General features: G+C 44.9%; 1 protein-coding gene across 1 annotated transcript in view; it reads left to right on the forward strand.

The window, feature by feature from the left end:
- The window catches only part of PIGL (phosphatidylinositol glycan anchor biosynthesis class L), a 54,643-nt gene that overhangs the window by 15,953 nt on the left and 19,669 nt on the right, over positions 1–19,021 (forward strand). The window lies entirely within an intron of this gene.

A 19,021-nucleotide genomic window follows, 5' to 3' on the forward strand; every position in this document is an offset into this window, starting at 1 on the left:
TTCATCCAGCCACAGCAAATTATTCCCTGCAAGTTCACAGCAACTCAGAAAATGTCTCTGTGCTGTTGGAGGACTTGGGTTGTATTTCCTACTCCCTAAATTGAACTGAGTTAAATTGGACTCTCAGCTCAAGAAATGAGAGATGAAAAGACTCTCTCCTGTAGTGGCTCTCTAGAATGTATTTTATATCTCTTAAGGCTGTCAGCCATGTGAAGCTTTCAGAATGTGACTCATAGGATAAATAAGTTTGGTCATTCTTATTGTGACTGAAAAAAGGTAAAATCCTGCATTTTTTAAGGGCTTTTTCTTCCCCAGAAGAGTTCAGGAAGCATCTTAACATGTTGGAGCTATCACTGAAAATGCAGTAGCTTCAGGGCTGAGCAGCAACTGTTAACAGGGCTCAGTAATGCCATGTGTATGAAACATGTCTGCTGCTGAATATTTGTGCTCTTCCAGCTGAATGAACTCGAGTCTCGGGACTGAAGCTGGGGGTGGTGGTGCAGCAGAGCAGTGCATGTGTGTCAGTGAGGAGCAGATGCTGGCAGGAGACTGGGGGATGAGCAGATGCCGAGTAATGCTGGGGTAGGAAATAAGCCATTTGTGCCTGTTTGGGAGCTCTGCAGCAGAAAGGATACAGCCTGCAGATTTAAGTAGGTTATGATGTTCTGCCTTATGCTGGGGTTAGAGGCCTGTCCAGTTACTGCAGAGTGTCACTTTGTGGTACAAACATTAAGGATCTAAAATTGTGTTTCAGAGAGCAATGGCTTCATATGGTTGCATTCCTTTTTTGTTTTTAAATGTAACCCTATCTTTACCAATTACAGTAGCTATTTAATGGTTAGAATATGATCTCTGAGCTATGAGCACAAATCCTGTTTATCCCTTTTGTAGGATAAAATATATTTAGTCTTGCTCAATTTGTAGTTATTATTCCCTCTTGGTGTTTTACCCAGTAATTAACCCTCTCCTTTGATGGCTGTTTACAGCTGGGAACAGCCTGACAAGAACGGTGCTCTTTGTTCTGCAGCAGGGAGGGAGCTGTGCCAGGGAGCTCTCCTGTATCCTGTATGTATCCCAAACTCAGGAACCACCTCCCGGGGCAATCCCAGCACCAGGAGAGAGGGAGCAGCAGCCTTCTGGAACAGGGCTGCTCACTGCTGATCTTTTCAGAGAATGGGAGTCACTTGGCTGATTAATGTTATTGCCAACTGATGGCAGGCAAAGGGTGCTGGACTGGCAGCACTGGGGAATGGCAGACAAAGGTCCCACGCAGGATTTCTCACAGTAACTCTGCATACCAGAGTGTGCTGGTGCTCTTTGCTGTTCCTGCAGACTGATTGCTTGTACCTGCAAGATTACTGCCCAGTGTAATACAACTTCTGGCCTCCTTGCGTGGGTGCCAATAAGAAGATTAATTAGAACACAGCTAAAAATGCATTAGTATTTAAGGAAGATGTATTTTTACTGTGCTGCCTCATCTCTTACTCCATCCCAATCCTTTCTGTGTTGTGCTCAAAGAGACCCTTGGTAGAGTCCTCGTGCAGCTCCTGCTGTTTAGTGCCCTCTGTATCTACAAGGAGTTAAGGGAGGACTTTTTGTCTCCATCCTCATATTATTCCAGGAGAATGGATGTGTTCTGGCAAGAGCAATCTGGAGCCAGCCCAGGATGTTTGATACACAACACTTCAATCCCCCTGCTGCTCTGGCTCACTGTGGGGCTGTCACAGCTCACAAGTGCTCTCTGGTTCCACAGCAGCCCTAAGAACTCAAGTCATCTCCACCCAGTCTTGGCAGTTGGACTTCCCCAGTGATCTGTGCTAACCAGAAGTGTCCTGGGAGGTTTCCCAGTCCCACCATTCTGCCTTTGGTGTTTACAGCTACAGTAACTAACTTGTGACATTTTCACCCAGCTGGTGCTGGGATTGCCGAGCTCTGTGCCTGTTTGCACGTGGGGCCTTCTGATAAGGCAGGCATTTGACCTTTCTATTCTTAACCCATTAACATTTAGAGGAGCTGCTCTCCTCACTTCTGGGGCTGTGTTCCTCCCCCTGCCCCCAGTATCCCTGTTCCTGCCAGATAAGATTACTCCTGGGTTATATATTGATCTAAAAGCAGAGTGCCAAATGCAGCCCACACCAGTTCAAGGGCGAATGCTGAACCTGCATGAGTGAGTCCACATGCTCAGCTCAGTCGTGGGAAGGTGGTGACCAGAGGCTCTTTTTGCCCTCTCAGCAGAACCTGAGGACAAGCACAAGTGCAAGCTCAGTTCTTTGTTGTACCACTTAAATGGCTGCAGGAGGTACCAGCCCAGTGTGATGATGCTGCACCTTTGTGCTCTTTCCTCTTCTCCATCTGCACGAGTGCAGGGGAAGGGGTTGAAGTGATTCCTGGACATATTATTGCACATTCATTTGCTTGAGGCAGTGTATTCAGTAACCTGAACATGCCAATGAGAGCCAAGATTCCTCTCTTTTAAGCCAGGCCAGCTCAGGGAATACTGCCCTGTGTCACTAGGGCAGATCTCTTCATCTGTGCATATGCATTTCCCAGTTTTTGAAAGTGGGAACCTGCCAGCAACATAATGAATAGCAAAAACTATTGTGGGAAGGTGGCTGTATCAACAAGTGTATAGAGCCATTTGGAGTCAAACACAGTCTCTTGTTCTTTGCTAAAAATTAGCCATTGAAGCATTGCCAGGTGCCACTAAGGAGCTGTGAGGGACTGACTCAGGTAACCAGTTAAAGACCAGCTCCCAGTGCCAGAGCTGTCACACAGAATGTGAGCAAGGGAAGGGCAGACAGGAGTAAGGAGTTGTTATTGCCTCTTCAGGTGTTGTTTGAGTCTCTTGTTCTGGTTCAGTATCTTGGTATAGAATGTGGATATTGGCTTTTGGAAAATACTTGGGAAACTGCCACTGGAGTGATGAAAGGAGTGGAAAACAGGCCTAAAAATGATGTGAAAAATGCTTGAGCTGTTTGCTTTGTCTGTGAGATGACTTTATGGTCATATAGGAGGACCAACATGGTCATAGAGGGAAGAGATTTAGAGGATGAGGTCTGTTGAGATGTTATGTAGCATTTTGTATGAAAGAGTGATCGTAGGGGTCCTGCTGGCTTTAAAAATCTATGTATGACACTGATAATTACTACAATAAATCACAAGGATTCATTAACTGACAGGCCTGATTTTCCACTATAAAACCAAAAGCCACTGGAGCAGCATGGATCAAACTTTATTGCAATTATTAATACTTTATTATGTTAAATGGTTTTAAATAAAGCATTGTAGTTTAATGTGCCTTTATGACCATCTGTATTGAGAACTAAACTTCAAGTAGTCTAATAAGATAACTTACATAAAATTAAAGAGTCAGGCTTTTCCCTGCCAGTGTTCAAGAGAAAGTAAAACCACTCAGTTGATGGAGGTCTCAGACTTAGCACTAGACTTTTTTAGAGTGAGAGACTCCTTTTCAGTTGTCTTATTTTACCTAATTCAGACACTTGGTAATTCAGAGCTGAGAAGCTCATTGAAAACTGAAGGAGGAAATGTTTTTTCATCTTGTGGTCTGTGAATAAAAATAGATGTGAAAGTCTGTTCTACTCAATTTTTAGATGCCTGGAGAGCATGTGTGATCTAAACCCAACTGCTTTATCTCCTTAGCTACAGTTAATGCTATCTCTGTTTACTGGAGGTGTTTGGATTTGAGGCTGTGTTTTGATAAGCTTTTCCATATATTTCTAGGAATTCTAATATAATTTACACAGTTGTTAGGAAACAGTTATGAAAGACTCTTGTGACATGGAGCTCCAGCTTCCACCTCAACTCAGGATTGCACAAACCATGTCTAAAAATTAATTTAGTGAGGAAAAATGCATCACTCTGCCCTTGTTAATACAATAAATGGAAAATTAAATTCTATCCTTAGAAATAAAGTTGATTTAGAAATAACTAAATCACTGATTTTAAATGGGTGAGTTGAAATGCACCTGTCTGTGCTGCAGGCAGAGGTAGGGAGGAATTTTGCTGGATTGATCCCAGCATTTGTGGTTTTCCTGGAAGTGAGAAGCAGCACATCAAGGCCCAGGGTTGGGAGAGCTCCTGCCATGGCTTTGAGTCCTGATTTACAAGGCTGTGTTGCTTTATTTATTTTTCCCCCCTCTTCAAATGTTCCATGAAGTAAATTTTTTATCAATGACTCAGAGAAAAGAAAATTCCAGCTTTTTGTGATAAGATATCACAAAAAGATATCACAAGCCTTCAGTTTAAAATGGTTTTCTGGCTCATCCAGCCTACTGTGCCTGCTGAGATGTGAGTGTGTGAGCTCTAGTTATGATTAAAACACCAAAAGCATGGACATGGGAAACAATAAATTATGATGTAGGAGCAGATTCATCATTTTTGTGACTTTGTTTAAAGAAAGCCCAGATATGGGAGAACATACCTACTGGATCAATCATTTTCTAAGCCACAGATGACCAGAAAATTAATTAAAAGCAACCAAAAAAAGTTGTATTAGAAAAATAAACCTGCAGAACTTAATATTTAAACAATGTAGCCCTGACTGGTTTGGCCTTACAAGGATCTGCATTGACAGTAATTTATTTGGGAATGTTTAACCCTCGGGATTTACATTCAGGACACAGCCTTGTTCAGTGGATGCAACGACTGGGAGACAGGATTGCTCCAGTTTGCTCCTGCTGCAGAGTGGCAGGAGAGACAAGGCCACAGCTCCAGCAAGGGAAGGAACAGAATTTTTCCTCTTGACTGGATTTTCTGTCCTCTCCCTGTCCCATTATCCCCACACAGCTGGGGACATCCTGCCTGTTACACCTCACAGGGAGGACAAGGTGCCTGCTGGGTCCTGTGTTGAGGGAACACTTAGAGGTCACACCATGAAAAATGTCATAGAGTGGCACATTTTTATTAAAGAATTCTCTGCTTATCTCTTACTCAGCAGAGACAGTGAGAAATTCCAGACAGGTTTGTCCTCCCTGGGATGAGAAGGAGGGGTGTGTGTACAGCTGTGCAGGGATAACTCCTGAGGGTCCCCAAGCTGTGCTGGCACATCCCTGTGCCCAGATAAATGGGAGCTGCCTCTCTTGGGATGGGTCAGGGTGTAGGATGGGCCAGGGTGTGGGATGGGTGAGGGTGTGGGATGGGTGAGGGTGTGGGATGGGTAAGGGTGTGGGATGGGTCAGGGTGTAGGATGGGCCAGGGTGTGGGATGGGTGAGGGTGTGGGATGGGCCAGGGTGTGGGATGGATGAGAGTGTGGGACGGGTGAGGGTGTGGGATGGGCCAGGGTGTGGGATGGGTCAGGGTGTGGGATGGGTCAGGGTGTGGGATGGGTGAGGGTGTGGGATGGGCCAGGGTGTGGGATGGGTCAGGGTGTGGGATGGGCCAGGGTGTGGGATGGGTCAGGGTGTGGGATGGGCCAGGGTGTGGGATGGGTCAGGGTGAGAACTGCCTGATGCTGATGCAGCAGAACTGCTTTTCTCCCAAGAGCTAATTATGCCATTAGTCTACAAATCTCTGCACCTCCCTTCTTTGTGAGCTTTATCCACATTCTGTGTGGTCTTGTGTGTCTAATTTCTGTTAGCAACAAGTGACCAGAGAAATAAAATACTTGAGAATACTTAGATTTCCAAAACAGCTCCAGGCTCAAGGTACTTTCTAACAGCTCAATAGAATCTCCTTTAGTAATACCTAAATAAACTTGCCTGGCTGCCTGGCCTATTTCCAGTGCTTGTCCTTACCCCTAATCCATCTCCGAAGATGTTTCCATTTTGATGCAGGGATTGCCCGGCAGGACATTTGTCTCAGCACGCAGGGACAGCTGTGTTGACAGTCTCGGTGGCCTCGGGGCATTACAGGCTCTCTCTAATCAGATGAGACCTGTAATGCTGCAGTGCCTTAGCAGTGAACTGAGACAACCTTTGTGTGCTTGGGATGGTAAAGGAAGTGACCATGTTTAGAGTTTGGCAGTCAGTTTGTGAGATCCTCTCAAGGATATATAAACTGCAAAACCAAATGAGTGGCCAGGGGTCTGTTTTACTGCAGCAGTTCATCAGGCAGTATGAAAAAGGATGGTCTGATGTTGGAGAAATACATGCAAGAAACACAGAGGATTTGAAGTTAACCTGTAATAACATGTTGAGTAATTTTTGTCTAATGTCCATCTCTTAGATCCCTACCCAGTGTTATGGTTTTACAGCTGTACATATTTATTTTCTGAAATGTTTCTTTTTCTTCTTTGTACTATGTGGCAGAGGAACCTGTTTTCATAGAGTAATCCTAACAGTTACTGGAAACAATAGTTGTTAAAAGTTAAGCAGAAATGGGATTTTTAAACTGCTAGCACACCATTTAAGATGCAGTTTGCAGAGCAGAAACAGTGACCAAATTGCTGTTGAATACCAGCCAAGAGTATCCATCAGAGTGTTTTATTCCTGCAATGTGACAGTGCAGTTAACTCAAGTCTGTATTGATTCTATTCATTTCAATTTATAAAACATCTCCACTGAGCATTCCATGTAATTATTATACAGACAAGGAGCAACATTTAGAACTGACAGCCAAGCATATAAATCCAAATCCATTTGCAAAACATTCTGCTGTGCTGCTTCTGCAAGGAGAACAGGTCAGACTAAAACAGGAGCAGATTCTCCTGTCAAGATTTTTGCTGAAATTGCCTTTCCTCGAGCTCTGTTGTGATTACATCAGGGGACCATTTGTTTTCATACCCAGATGATTTCCACAGCTGCATTATTGTACAGAGAGAAAAAAAACAGGGTTTAAAGACCCTTCATAGGTCAAACACACACTTTGCATTGTACCTGGTAACTAACAGACTGTCAGTAGATCCTGAACTACTGACATGGCATAAAAAGGTGTTTATAACCTGACTGTGAACCTTAAGGAGTGCACAGGTAGTGAATCTGTACAAGTCCCTGTCCAGAGTATGCAGCAAATGGCTGTGGGTGACCTGGTTGTCACAGGCAGAGGTCCAGTCAGAACTGCTGGAATGCTCAGGCAGGACAAAGGTTGAGAACGTGAGACACGAGCTCGAGGAAGGCCCTTCAGTGAGGGAACCCACAGTAATTATCTCTGCACTTGTTGCAGTTGTTTCCTTCTCCTAAGGGTGATTAAGTCAGGCTGATCTGGTCAACCCAGGTCAACCACAGTGTTACCAAGACAACTACATAAACTCAGGTCACTGCCCCGATACTGCCCAGCCCAGAGCGCTGCCAGTGTTTGAGTGTGGCAGCATGAAGGGGCTCACAGACCGCTATTCCAGCTTTGTCCCAGTGTTGGAAAGGAGATGTGGTGGGACAAACCTCAGTTATTGTACAAACAAACTCTTCATGCAGCTGGAGTGTTGGTCAGGTCTCCTCAGCAGCAACAGCCACCATGGATGAGATACTGAAAATCAGACGGGCTGGGACTGCACAGGGATTCCAAACAGCACAGTGTGTGCCTGGCCACAACCTCTCTGCCATGCCACACAAAGGAAGCACTAGAAGAAGCACAGGTACTGGTTACCTCTTTAATCAGTGCCAGGAAGAGGCTGGGGCTGCAGGTAGGTGGGACCTGTGGAAAAATCCTGGCCATGCTCCACCCCATATCAGTGTCCCATTGAAACATCTGGTGTGCCAGTCCCAGCTCCTGCCTGCTGAGCATCTCCTTACCACAGACTGTCAGACTGGAAGGGGTGAGGGAAGGAGAGCCCTTCTGTCATTAAAAAGGAAAGGAAAAAACTCTAATCAAATGAATCCCTGCAGTTCATTTCCTCTTACTAGGTCTGTGCTCTGTAATTATATTACCCAAGAAGTCTTTCTTCTTTGAGTTCACGTGAAATCTTAATGGGTTTATTCCCCTTGGCCTGAGTTCAATCAGCATACATGAAATTACAAAGTTTTCAGTTCCAGTGTAAGCCTGAATCAGAAGTTGCTGGGTGTGGTACTTCATATTGGAGCAAACTATTAAAAAGAATAAATTCCTTAAAGGGACATTTGTTAGGTTGGGAGTACATTTAAAATAACCCCACAACCAAGTAGGAATTTTGTTTAAGAGAACCCAACCCACCAACAAAGAGTGCCAGCAATGCAGAATTCCCAACATACAGCAACTATGAATAGAACAAGATACTCTGTTAGGGGTAAGTAATGCTGGCAAATTCTTAAAGACTTGCATAGGTATTTGCATATTATGAATAAAACACTGTAAAAGATACTCAGTATTTTAAACTAGCAGGGTGGATTTTACTAGTTTGCTCATGGAGTTTTAGAGCTGCTCTTGGTGGAGATACTGAGGCCAGTTTTGGTCACTTTTTGGGTGATGCAACACCAACTTTTTAAAAAGGAGAAACCAGAATGTGATGAAGCAAATAGGAAGTGAATGGTTTCATCTGTCACGTATTCACCTTTTTCCTGATGTGCATTAGATTTTGCAAGTGGGGGTGGTGGTTTAGAAACTGAGTTTTATTGCATGAGAAATCAGCAAGGAGGGAAATGAATGTTTTGCTGGGTATTGGGGAGCAGCTCTTGCCTCCTGTAGCTTCTTCAATCAATTTGGTTTAAAATGAAAAAAATATTTTTTTACTGCAGTGCAGGAAAGTGAAATACCTCTTTAGAAACTGAAATGGGATTTGGGGTGAATAGTTTGTTGTCTGATACTTCTCTACACCAAGTGAAGCATTAAATGAGAATGGTTTGATTACAGTTCCGTGCCAAGTCATGCCCCCTCTTCTGAGCAGTCACATATTAACCACCTCTCTGTACCTGCAAAGTCCTTGTACAGTAATTTCAGTACTTTCTCACGTCACTGTTTCAGTCTATTTCTCTGCAGTTGCTGTTTGCATTGAGATAATTCAATTCACTGCATATCCTTTCTCCATTCCACATTCTTTATATGTGACTGTAAGCTTAACAAATCTTGTCTATGTGCCATTTTCTCTTCTTTAACAGTTAATAATTAACTGAATTTTGTTAAATGTAAATTGTTCAGTCTGTTTTCAGATGAAGGATGAATGTTTTCCTGCCAATCATTTTTTAAATCTTCTGAGCACTGAAAAGTCTGGCAAACAGTGCTGGAAAGAAGAAAATTCTGTGTATATTTTGGGGTACAAAATGGCAGGGGATAAAAGAGGGCAATTCACAACTGAAGTTGAATGTATTCTTCATTAAGTCCATTCCTCTTCATGCCATTATATAGCATCACCAAGATTTAAACCCTTCAGTTCACAAGGGTCACATCTGTAATAAATTATGGTTTCCCTTGTTTAAACAGTAGCATTGTTATAAATATTTTCTTCCTGTATTTTTGTCTCATAAGCCAAACACTCAGCATTTCTCTTCTTGCAACACGATGGGCTGCCAAGGCTGGTTTATCATTTGCCTTGGAATAGACATTGTGTAATCCTGCAGGATAAAACATTGGCAGACAGAGGTTTGACCTGTGGGGAGGAGAGGTGAGGGGTTTGTGGGGCTGGTGCCAACAGACTGAGGCTTGAATGAGAACTGATCCCTGAACATCAGGGGCTTCAGCTGGTCTTACCAGTGAGGGGCAGAGAACAGTCCCTGCAGTGAGTCTGTTTCTGCAGAAACGAGAGTGAAGCACCAATTGAGACTGAAATTTGTGAGTGTTTACATTTTTAGCCACACCTGACAAATTTCCCCTCAGTTTTTTTTTATGACACTCATGTTTGGATGTGAGGATAACTGTGGATGAAGCTCTCAAAAAGGGAGTTCTGATGTCAAGGCACTGCTTTTCAGTGCTGGATCTGCCAGGTCTGTTCTTGTTACAACGAACTTGTCGTCATAGCAAAGAAGAGAAATCCACACAATCTCTTCCTGGGAATAACAGTGTTCTACTGGAGAATACAATATTTTAGGGCAAAGCATAGGTTTATGTGGGCTGTTCCCAAGTAACAGGTACAAGGGAAAGCAGCCAAGAGTACTGACAGAAACAGTGATACCAGAGCACAGTTAGGGGGTGCAGGGTCAGCACTTGGGCCCTCGGCAGGTTTGGGGAGGGACTTTTAAGCAGCTCCTTTGATGTTGGTGTAACGGTGGATAACCTGCAACTGGTATTTTCTGGTTGGTCCAAGGCCCCAGGAATACATGAGGCTGTGTAGAGCACCCCTAAGAGGCCTGTTGAAAAATGGATTGTTGTCTGCCCCAGGCAGTGAAACATTTTCCTGGGGTGTGTGGGTGCCCCAGCGCCGGGCTGAGCCGGGCTGAGCCCACGGGCTCCGTGCCAGGCTGTGCCCCTGACTCAGCCCTGGTGCCTCAGGCTCTCCAGGGAGAGTTACCTGAGCTCTTAATTCTCTCATTATGCAGCGTGGAGGTTGTTACTTGCCTACTTCCCATAGCAGCCTCGCAGGGGGGTGAGTTAATGAACATCTGTCAGTGTGTGGAAGTAAATGCTGTGGCTGTGCTGGGGCAGGGTCTGTCCTGCTCACACAGCCAGGACTGTGGGCTGGGAATCTGCAGGTTTTCCTACGGGATGTGTAGTTAGGCTAAATAACTATTCCAGCAAGGCACCTGTAGAGCACAGGCTGTGGCTCCAAAGGCCCCCCCGTGCCCCTGGTACTTGTAAGTGCTCCAGACCTCCAGGCTGGGACACGGTGCTGGCACAGTCCTGTGCCACTGCTGGAGTTTGTGCAATCTCACATAACCCAGGGACGTGCAGCTCACAGCACACTGCTCTTGATGAGGGTGTTATCTTCCCAGCTCCAGTTCATTATCCTACTCATAAGGGGGAAAAAAGATACTGTTCCCTTCTTTAGAGCTTATTGATTTTCTTATCCCTGCCATGAATGGCTTAACCCCGCTCGGGTTCCCGCAGTGAGTTGGGAGGACGAAGCTCCTCTCACATCCTTTCTCCTGGGCACTGCAGGTGGCTGCTGGAGTGGGAAGCCCCTCCTCACTGTAATTATTCATTCCCAGCCTTTGGCAGCCTTGGCTGGTCCCAGAAATCCAGCTGGCTGCTGCCAGGACTTCCCTCTGGCCGTCATGTGAGCCGTGCAGAACCTCAGTGTTGTAAAGGTGGGCACACCATGAGTTCAAGAAGTAAAGCTCCCATATTGTTGCATAGATCAAATGGATTGCAGGAGATGGTAGTTTGTGGGAGGCTGAGAAGTCACAGAACTTTTCTTGCATGGAACTGGTAGAGGGAAGCTGGAATGTTGCAACATAGGAAGCTGCATTTGGAATCAGGCCATCATCCTCTTGAGATCTGTGCTGAAGCTGCATCTGCATTTACATAAGTTTTGGCAGGAGAAATCGATGTCCATGAAGTGACTCTTCTGTGCTTTCCCTTTCTAGATGATTAATTAAAGTGGTTGAGGCATTGATTTGGCTACAAGCTGTCTCCTGAGGTTTCTGACTGTAGTTTATTTGTTATGTGGAATAGACCAAGGTCTGTCTCTTTGGTTGGAGTGATTATGCTTTTGGCTGTCTTGCTCTTTGAGGGTCTGGCCATTCAGTCAGTGGCAAAGTCCCGTTTGATTTACTTGGGCCAGAGGCAGAACTGCAGCTTTTGGCAATACAGTGTGGTGTATTTATCATTCCAAGGGCAAACATTTAATACTGAGGTTGTGGTGAGGGGTCACCCGGTTTATTTGGCACGTGCAGGTTGTGGTATTTCAGTAACTTGCTCTGAAAAATTTTGCTGGCTGCTGTGAGAGACTTTCTGTTCCTTCCCCTTGGGTTTGAATCCTTTCTGCTGTGGGGTCCTGGGCATGTTGTGGTGCCTGTGTGACCTTCATGTGACAATCCCAAGGTACAAATCTGGCTAAGAACACGCTGCATTCCCTTTCTACCTGCCCCTTACTGCTCTTCTGCCAGGAGTGAGACCTGCCCAGCACTTCAAAACTGGAAATCTGTCCTTGAACCACCAGTGGTGCCAGGACTCACTAAGTTAGGCATGGCCTCCTGCTGTATGGGTTAACATACCCTTCAAAGCTCTCCCCTGCTGAGCTGTTCTTTTTCTTCAAAGCACTTTACAAAACAGAAGAATCAAGTAAGGGAGGAGTGAAGTCCTGTGGTTTGCTGGTCACTTGTATTTCACATTTAAAGTGTCAGTTGGGACTGTGGGATTGCTGGGCTTTCTGTTCTCCCTCAGGGCAACTTAGACTGTCAGGCCCCAGATGAATTCCCAGGCACTGTGGCAAAGCCAGCAATAATAGTGAGGAAGTGGACATGGCTGGGAGCTATTCTGGGGTCTGCCTGGTCCCTTCATAGAGGTCTAGGGATGCTCATTCCTTATGGTACAGGTGGTGCTTTGGGAGAAATATGGATCCCACAAGGAGTTGTAGACATATGCCAGGTATGTTGTTCTCACTGGTGTGTCCCTCCTGGAAATCCTGAGCTGCACCATTGCATGGTGGCACCTGTGTGACCAAAGCAAGGTGCCCAGTGACACAGCCAGCCCCTGTCACAGCCAGCCCCTGTCAGTGCTCTGGCAAACAGGGAATCCATTGTGGGGAAAACGCTTGGCCCAGATGTCTCAGCTTTCTTATACATGTCTGGGAGAGTCTGGGGAATTTAAAACCTTAAATATTGCAGTGTTTCTGCTGAAAAGGATTTGTTCCAAGGAGTATTCCTGCTGTTTGCAGCTGAAGGCAGAGCAGTTTGTGATGACGTGATTTGGGAGCCCATTCACTGTTTGGCAGCAGCCCCTAAGGAAGTCCTGACTGTTTGAGATCTTATCCTTGTTGCAGTTCCTCTGCTCCATATGGACACAACTGTTCGTTGGAGTCATAATTTTGGAGCTTTATGCATTATTTTATATATTTTGGGCTTGACCTTCAAGTCAGGACTGTGATTCTGAACGTGATTCAATACCCCATGGGAAGACAATGCAGTGAGTAAAGGAACAGGTTTATGGGGTTTCCAGTACCCAGCATTGCCAAGACACATGTTTCAGATTTCCATCTAGAAATCAGAGAACTTAGCACTTTTCTTAGAAGGATCACAAACTTCTTTACATAGGGGTGAACAGAGAATAATTTCCATAATAATATGGAAATATTATTATTTCCAAATGTGTGAAGAGCAGAAGATACAAAAGCTGTGACTAAATATCAATTCAGAATTAGTTGAGCTGAATTTTGTTTCCTGTCTTATGCCTGATGCCTTCTCTGAAGTACTTTTTAAAAGTTACTTTTTAAAACTGGCTTTAGCCACTGTAGTTTCTATGCATTTCTGGTCTTGAAAGGAACCATCAATTGTTTTTGTTTGAATACATTGAATATGAACTTGTTCCTACAGAGCTTTGTGCTGTAATTTATCAACAAGGCACTGAAGCACAGACGTCAAATGAATACCAGATTTCAAATTATGATAAGCAATTGTGTCATCTCTGTGAATAGACATCAGTCTCTGCTGAGAAATCATCAATAATTCATTTTAAAAAAATGAGTACAGGGACATTTGGTAGGTCTTTGCAAACAACCAGCCCTGTGTTCTGTAATAATTCCTTTGACTTTAAACCCAAAAGATGCTTATTTCTCAAGCAGAACCACATGATCATGCCCAAGTTACAAAGTGTATCCCCTTGAGATATAATTGCTGTTTACCTTTGGGAGTTATGGAGGAACCTGGAATATTTCCCTGTCAGAGATGTGCTGGCTCTGTCCACACTCAGTGCTCAGGGGACAACTCCCCTGGAGTGCTGAGCAGCCTGACCCCAGCCTGTCTTTGTGTGCCACAACCTCTGCCTGGCATGGCCACAGCAGTGACCTCAGCACTTCCCTGGCATCTGAACTTACTTAACTTACCTTTGAAATTCATATAAAATAGGTCCATACTTAGGCATTACAAAAGTTAAGGATGGGAGAAAAGGATTATGTCCATTCTACTTTTTTTTTTTCATTTGTGAAGTATTTGAAGTGTATTTTATTGTTAATATTCCAGTCATTAACATCTTTACCACTTCCTTTACCTCCTACCTACACCAAAACCCAAGATTTTCATTTCCAGTCTTAAAATACAAGTCTCAGAATAATTTGTGTTTCTTTACTATGAGGAGAGGGAGGAAGCTGCTGGTGTAAAAATTTCAGCTTGAGCTTCTCTGTCGTAGGTGGCTTTTCATTTGACAGTAACATCCTGCTTGAGTCCATTTCTCTCCTAAATTGCAGGTTGTTACATTCCAATAAGCACACAGCAGCTGTTCCCTGTAGAACATGATGTTGCAAGATGCTGATCATTTATCTAAGTGGGCTATTTTCACTTGAATCAGAGATGTACATGCAGCCTCACAGCAATATTTCCCTCCTGTCTGTAATTGCCCATTATAGGAAGAGAAATTTATAAATAGTTATAAATGTCAGGATTTAGAGGCTGTGTCTCAAAACCTCGGGCTCACCAGTCTTGTCTCAGCATTATCTCCAAAATAAAAATTCTCTGCTCTACTTTGGAGAGCATGAAATCATTTGTGTTTACCCAGTTTTTTCAATTACTTTGATGCTGTGATATAAAGGTCACTGACTGCCTCTGGTCATCACAGGGCTTTTGCACTAATTGTGCACTCACGTCATTTTGGTCTGTGGGATCTTTGCTTTTTGATCCAGTTTCATTGCCCAGATGTTCATTTCATACAGATAGAACTTTATACCAAGGGCATCCTCTGTTCCCACAAACACACTGTGGTTGTTGTTCCCAGCTGGGAACCTCGTGCAAGCAGCTCACCTGCTCCCACCATCAACCTACCCACCTTTGGGCTGATTTAATGTAAAACCATTCTCTGGGGATCAGGAGGAGAGAATATGTAAAGATGTTTCCTGGTCCTTTGCCTTTGACTCATTAAGGTTGTGCTGCAGGATAAAAGGGCAGTAGGAAATGGGAAGGCTCTTTAATTCTGAGCCTTTTTGGTGTGTAGTGGGATGGAAAATCACATCAACACCTTGAAAGTTTCATTTTGAATGTATTAATGGAAACCTAAAGATCTCCAAGAAGGAACCCTCCTGCCCACTCCCACAAGGGTTTGATGTCAAGGCAGAGATGGTGCCTGATGGTGCCCAAGGGGGAGACTCTCAGGTACCCAGAGCACCCAGGGCCTGGGCATTCCCTGGCTCACAGATTTCAGGAGGTTAACCCAGAAAGAACAGCCCATTTGCTGGTTGTTGAGCCACGCAGACATCACACAGACTAACTGGTTGGTTTAACTTACCCTTTATGGCAGTCATGAGAGCTTGGTTTGTGAGCAGGATGAATTACAGGGAAGGCTTTGGAGCAGGACTGTGTGTGTGAATGCACTGGCTGTTGCTGAAAGGTCTGTGGAAGATGAGCAGTGGAAAATTGGACAGGGATTGAGCAGTATATCATGTAAGAAGGGTATAACTTGGCAATATATATCTGTGAAGGTTTTTAAATCTCTACCTTGGCCAAAAGTGACCTTCCAAATGACAGGAATCTGGCCATCTTGAGCCCAAATGTTCCTAGAAAGACGACCCTACAAATTTGTCCTGGCTGCTGGCAGGGACAGCACTGCTGGCAAGGTGCACAGTGTTTTAGTGGCCAGGCTGAGGTGTAAGAGGAGCTGCAAAGCAGAGCAGGCAGAGCAGGAGGCCTGGAGAGGAGCTGGCATCAGGCACTGATGTTTGACATGTCTCCCATTCAGCTCTAAGGCTGCTGTGCAAGACCTGCACAAGGTGGAATTGTGGTTTAACATGTTGAAGTGTTTGCTGTGCCCCCCTTGTAGCTCCCTACAAGGGCCAGGGCTTGCAGGACATCCAGTGCTTTCTTCCAGTGCAGCCCTAGGGAGGGGGAACTGCAGATGTGTCTGCTCTGTGTGCTCAGCGTGGCAGGGAGGAAAGAGGGGGAGTGATGTGGAGAAAGCCACGAGTCCTGTCTGGTTCTTGATACCAAGAGTGGATGGATAAATGGGAAGGTACACAGTTTTGTATTCCAAACATGATGTTTCCCACAACTGGTCCTGCTGGAATTGGTGAGCAGAGACAGACCAGACCCTTCTCCACACTGCAGCAACGGCATCACCACAATTCTCCATAGCCCTCTCTCGAGGCTATAGAATCCCTGGCAGAGCTCTGAATTCCCTGTACAGTGCACAGCACGGCTTTTACTGAAAATTTATGGGAAGACAACTTTTCTGGACCCTTATTCCCAGGGTTTTTTGGTGCTTCTGTGCATCTCTCCATTTTCCCTCATCCAAGCAGCCACCTGCATTCAGTGTCAGGCTCATGGAATGCCCATAAACATCCCTTCCAGACTGTAACAGTTTGGTGGAAGTGAGGCCAAGTGGCAGAGCCCTCTGCCCTTCCCACCAGCCCCTCCAGCAGCAGGACCTGGCAGGATTTATGTCTTGCTCTGTGTCAGTGACTGACAGCAGCAACAAGGAGCTCTCCGGGGCAGAGGACACAGGGAGGGCCGATGGAGCTGTGGCTCCTGGGACAAGTTCCAGTCTGCTCCAGGGAATGTGCTAATTTTCACTCCTTTATAGTCCTTTATCTCAACCCTTCGACCTTGAGCTCAGAGGCTTTATCAGCCCTAGCCAGAAGGGCAGGATGGAGTTAACCATTTAGATGCTGAATGTTTCTGATGCAAAGTCCTGGAGGTAAAGGCACAATGGTTGTAGCTTATTTCAATCGTGCAGCCTGTCAATGGACTGTTCATGTTTGTTGAGAACTGATTTATGATGTTAGGAAAATTACTTTAAACTGATGAGATGATTTTGTGAATTACAGCAGTTTTCTAAGTTTGTATGTCCCTACAAAGTTCCTTGGGCACGTGGAGACCTCCTGTCAGACTGTGCCCTGTGTGCATTGCTGCACAGTGTGTGGCAACTTGGGTTTCTTTGTCACCTTTTCATCCCTACCTGGGCCCATTTATTGATATCCAGAGCACAGGTGCAGAATTACTGCTCTCATGCTTTCTATGGGTCCCCACTGCCATGGTAGCACATCTTCAACTTTATAAGGCAACATATAAACTCTTACAATAAAAAAAAGTCATTTCCTGGAGCAGTCTAAATGAATGTGTTGCCAGTTCTGCTGCTGACTTCTCTGGGTGACTCTGGGTTTGTCGTTTAACTGTGAGTAACTTTTTATGTTTGCAGAGTGAGCTCAGAATATGTCCATGGGCCCTGGTGGCTGTTACTGAGTTATGAGTGTGCATAAGTACATGTGTGTCTTGTTTGGCAAGATCAGCTTATCTTCTGTACCTGACAAATACTAGGCAAGAAAAAGATTTCCTTACTGGGAGTGAATGGTCTCTCCACGACCAGCAGTAAGTGGGTAGAAGAAGGATTTTTTGTAGAATATTCCTGCTTAATCAGTTCAGTGTTCATGGAGTTAATTTGCTCATGCCTTCAGATTGTTTTGTTTCCAGGGATTCTAAACCGTTGCCTCCAGCTGTTCATTTCCATTGACGAGGATGATCTTTATCTGTCTAAACTAGTTAAAACCTGCTCCACTACTCAGCAGCCTTTTTGGAGACGGCCCAATAAGCTGAGTGTGGTGGCTGTGACACCAAAGCCTCCCGGACATCATAAATTCCAAGCCCTACTTTTTTCCCTGACCTCTCACTGTTGGAGCACCACTCCTATTTTAATGAGACCCTTCACTTCCTCCACAGCTCCATTTAACCCCCGTCTGAAAAGGGCAGTGGCATTTGCATGTAAGTGCAGGATCCCTTTTTGACTAATTTACTGCTTTAATATTATCAGATTAAGCCTTGACATACCTAAAGGTACCATCTGAGCAAATGAAGTCCTGTTGACTTGCACTTGGACTCTGCTCAGTGTGTGGTGTTTGGGATGTTTTAGTTAAAGCATATTTTAAAATGTGCCCTGTTTAAGGCTTGCTGTGACACACTGGGGCCTGTCAGACCCTCGGGGTCAACAGGGCCACTTCATCTTCCAGCAGGAGATGTGAGAGTTTGTGTCTGGGCAGATGAGATGCAGGTTTGTTAAGCTGCTGAGACATCCACCAGATGGACGTGGGAACCTCTCCAGGGGTGACATTCAGCCTTGTGTACATCAGGCAGAGGTGCTGTCTGTACAAGAGGGAATTGGAACCAACACAGAGCTTTCTGTTGGTGTAATACTGCCAAGGGCCCAGGGCTGGAAGGTGTGCTCTGCTGTGGGAACACCTGTCCTTGTCCTGGGGTTTCTAATCCACGTTACTTTGGCCACAGCTGGATAGGAACACGTAACACAACAGGGCAAAGCTGATGGTCAGTTTGTACTGCAGGATCTTCCTTCTACTCCAACCTCTATTGACAGCAGTGGGAACATTTGTGCCCAGCAGACCTCTCATGATGACCCAGGCTGAGCTTTCCTGTGGAATGTGCCAAGGAGACATTCTTTGCAGCAGATGTTGCTGTCCCTGCTGTCTGGGGAGTGCTGGGCTGTGCCTCCCCTGCAAACAGCTGGGCCAGTTCAGTCCCAGGCCCTGTGTCTCTGCCAGAATGCTGTGTAGGCACTTCCCTGCTGAACCACCTCACAGCAATTATCAGACTTCCAGAGCAGGGAAAGGTCTGAGAAAAAGACCAGTTTAACATGACATTATTGGTCTTCAGCAGCTGTGTGTTATCCTATTGTTACCAACGACCTTTGTAACTTTGTGAGCAATGTTTTCTTGGCATCATTCAAACATAATGACTGGGGGGTCAAATTCAGCTCTCAGTTGTGTAAATATGGAATGTCCCCTTGGCTGTCTGGTGCTATTTTGCATTTGGCTCATGGTTCCTGCCCCTAGAACCCTGCAATCCAAAATACCCAGGCAGGGAGTTCAGTCACAGTGTGCTCTGCTCACCAACTGGGTATGCAAAGCACAGAATAAACAGATGAAGAACTACTATCAAATCCAAGCCATATAATTATGTCTCTATTGTCCTCTGGTTGCAGTTAATGAATTATTCCTGAATAAATGAGGGCAGGAGTACTTTTCTTGTGTAATTCACCAGTAGATTATGGTTGTGAAGTCTTTCAGAAAAATATTTAAAAGGGGTTTTAAATAAAGAAATAATTTTTAAATAAGTTTAAAATAAAGAAATTTGT

This window comes from Pithys albifrons, chromosome 21 (genome assembly GCF_047495875.1).
Source record: "Pithys albifrons albifrons isolate INPA30051 chromosome 21, PitAlb_v1, whole genome shotgun sequence".
NCBI classification, from domain to species: Eukaryota; Metazoa; Chordata; class Aves; order Passeriformes; family Thamnophilidae; genus Pithys; species Pithys albifrons.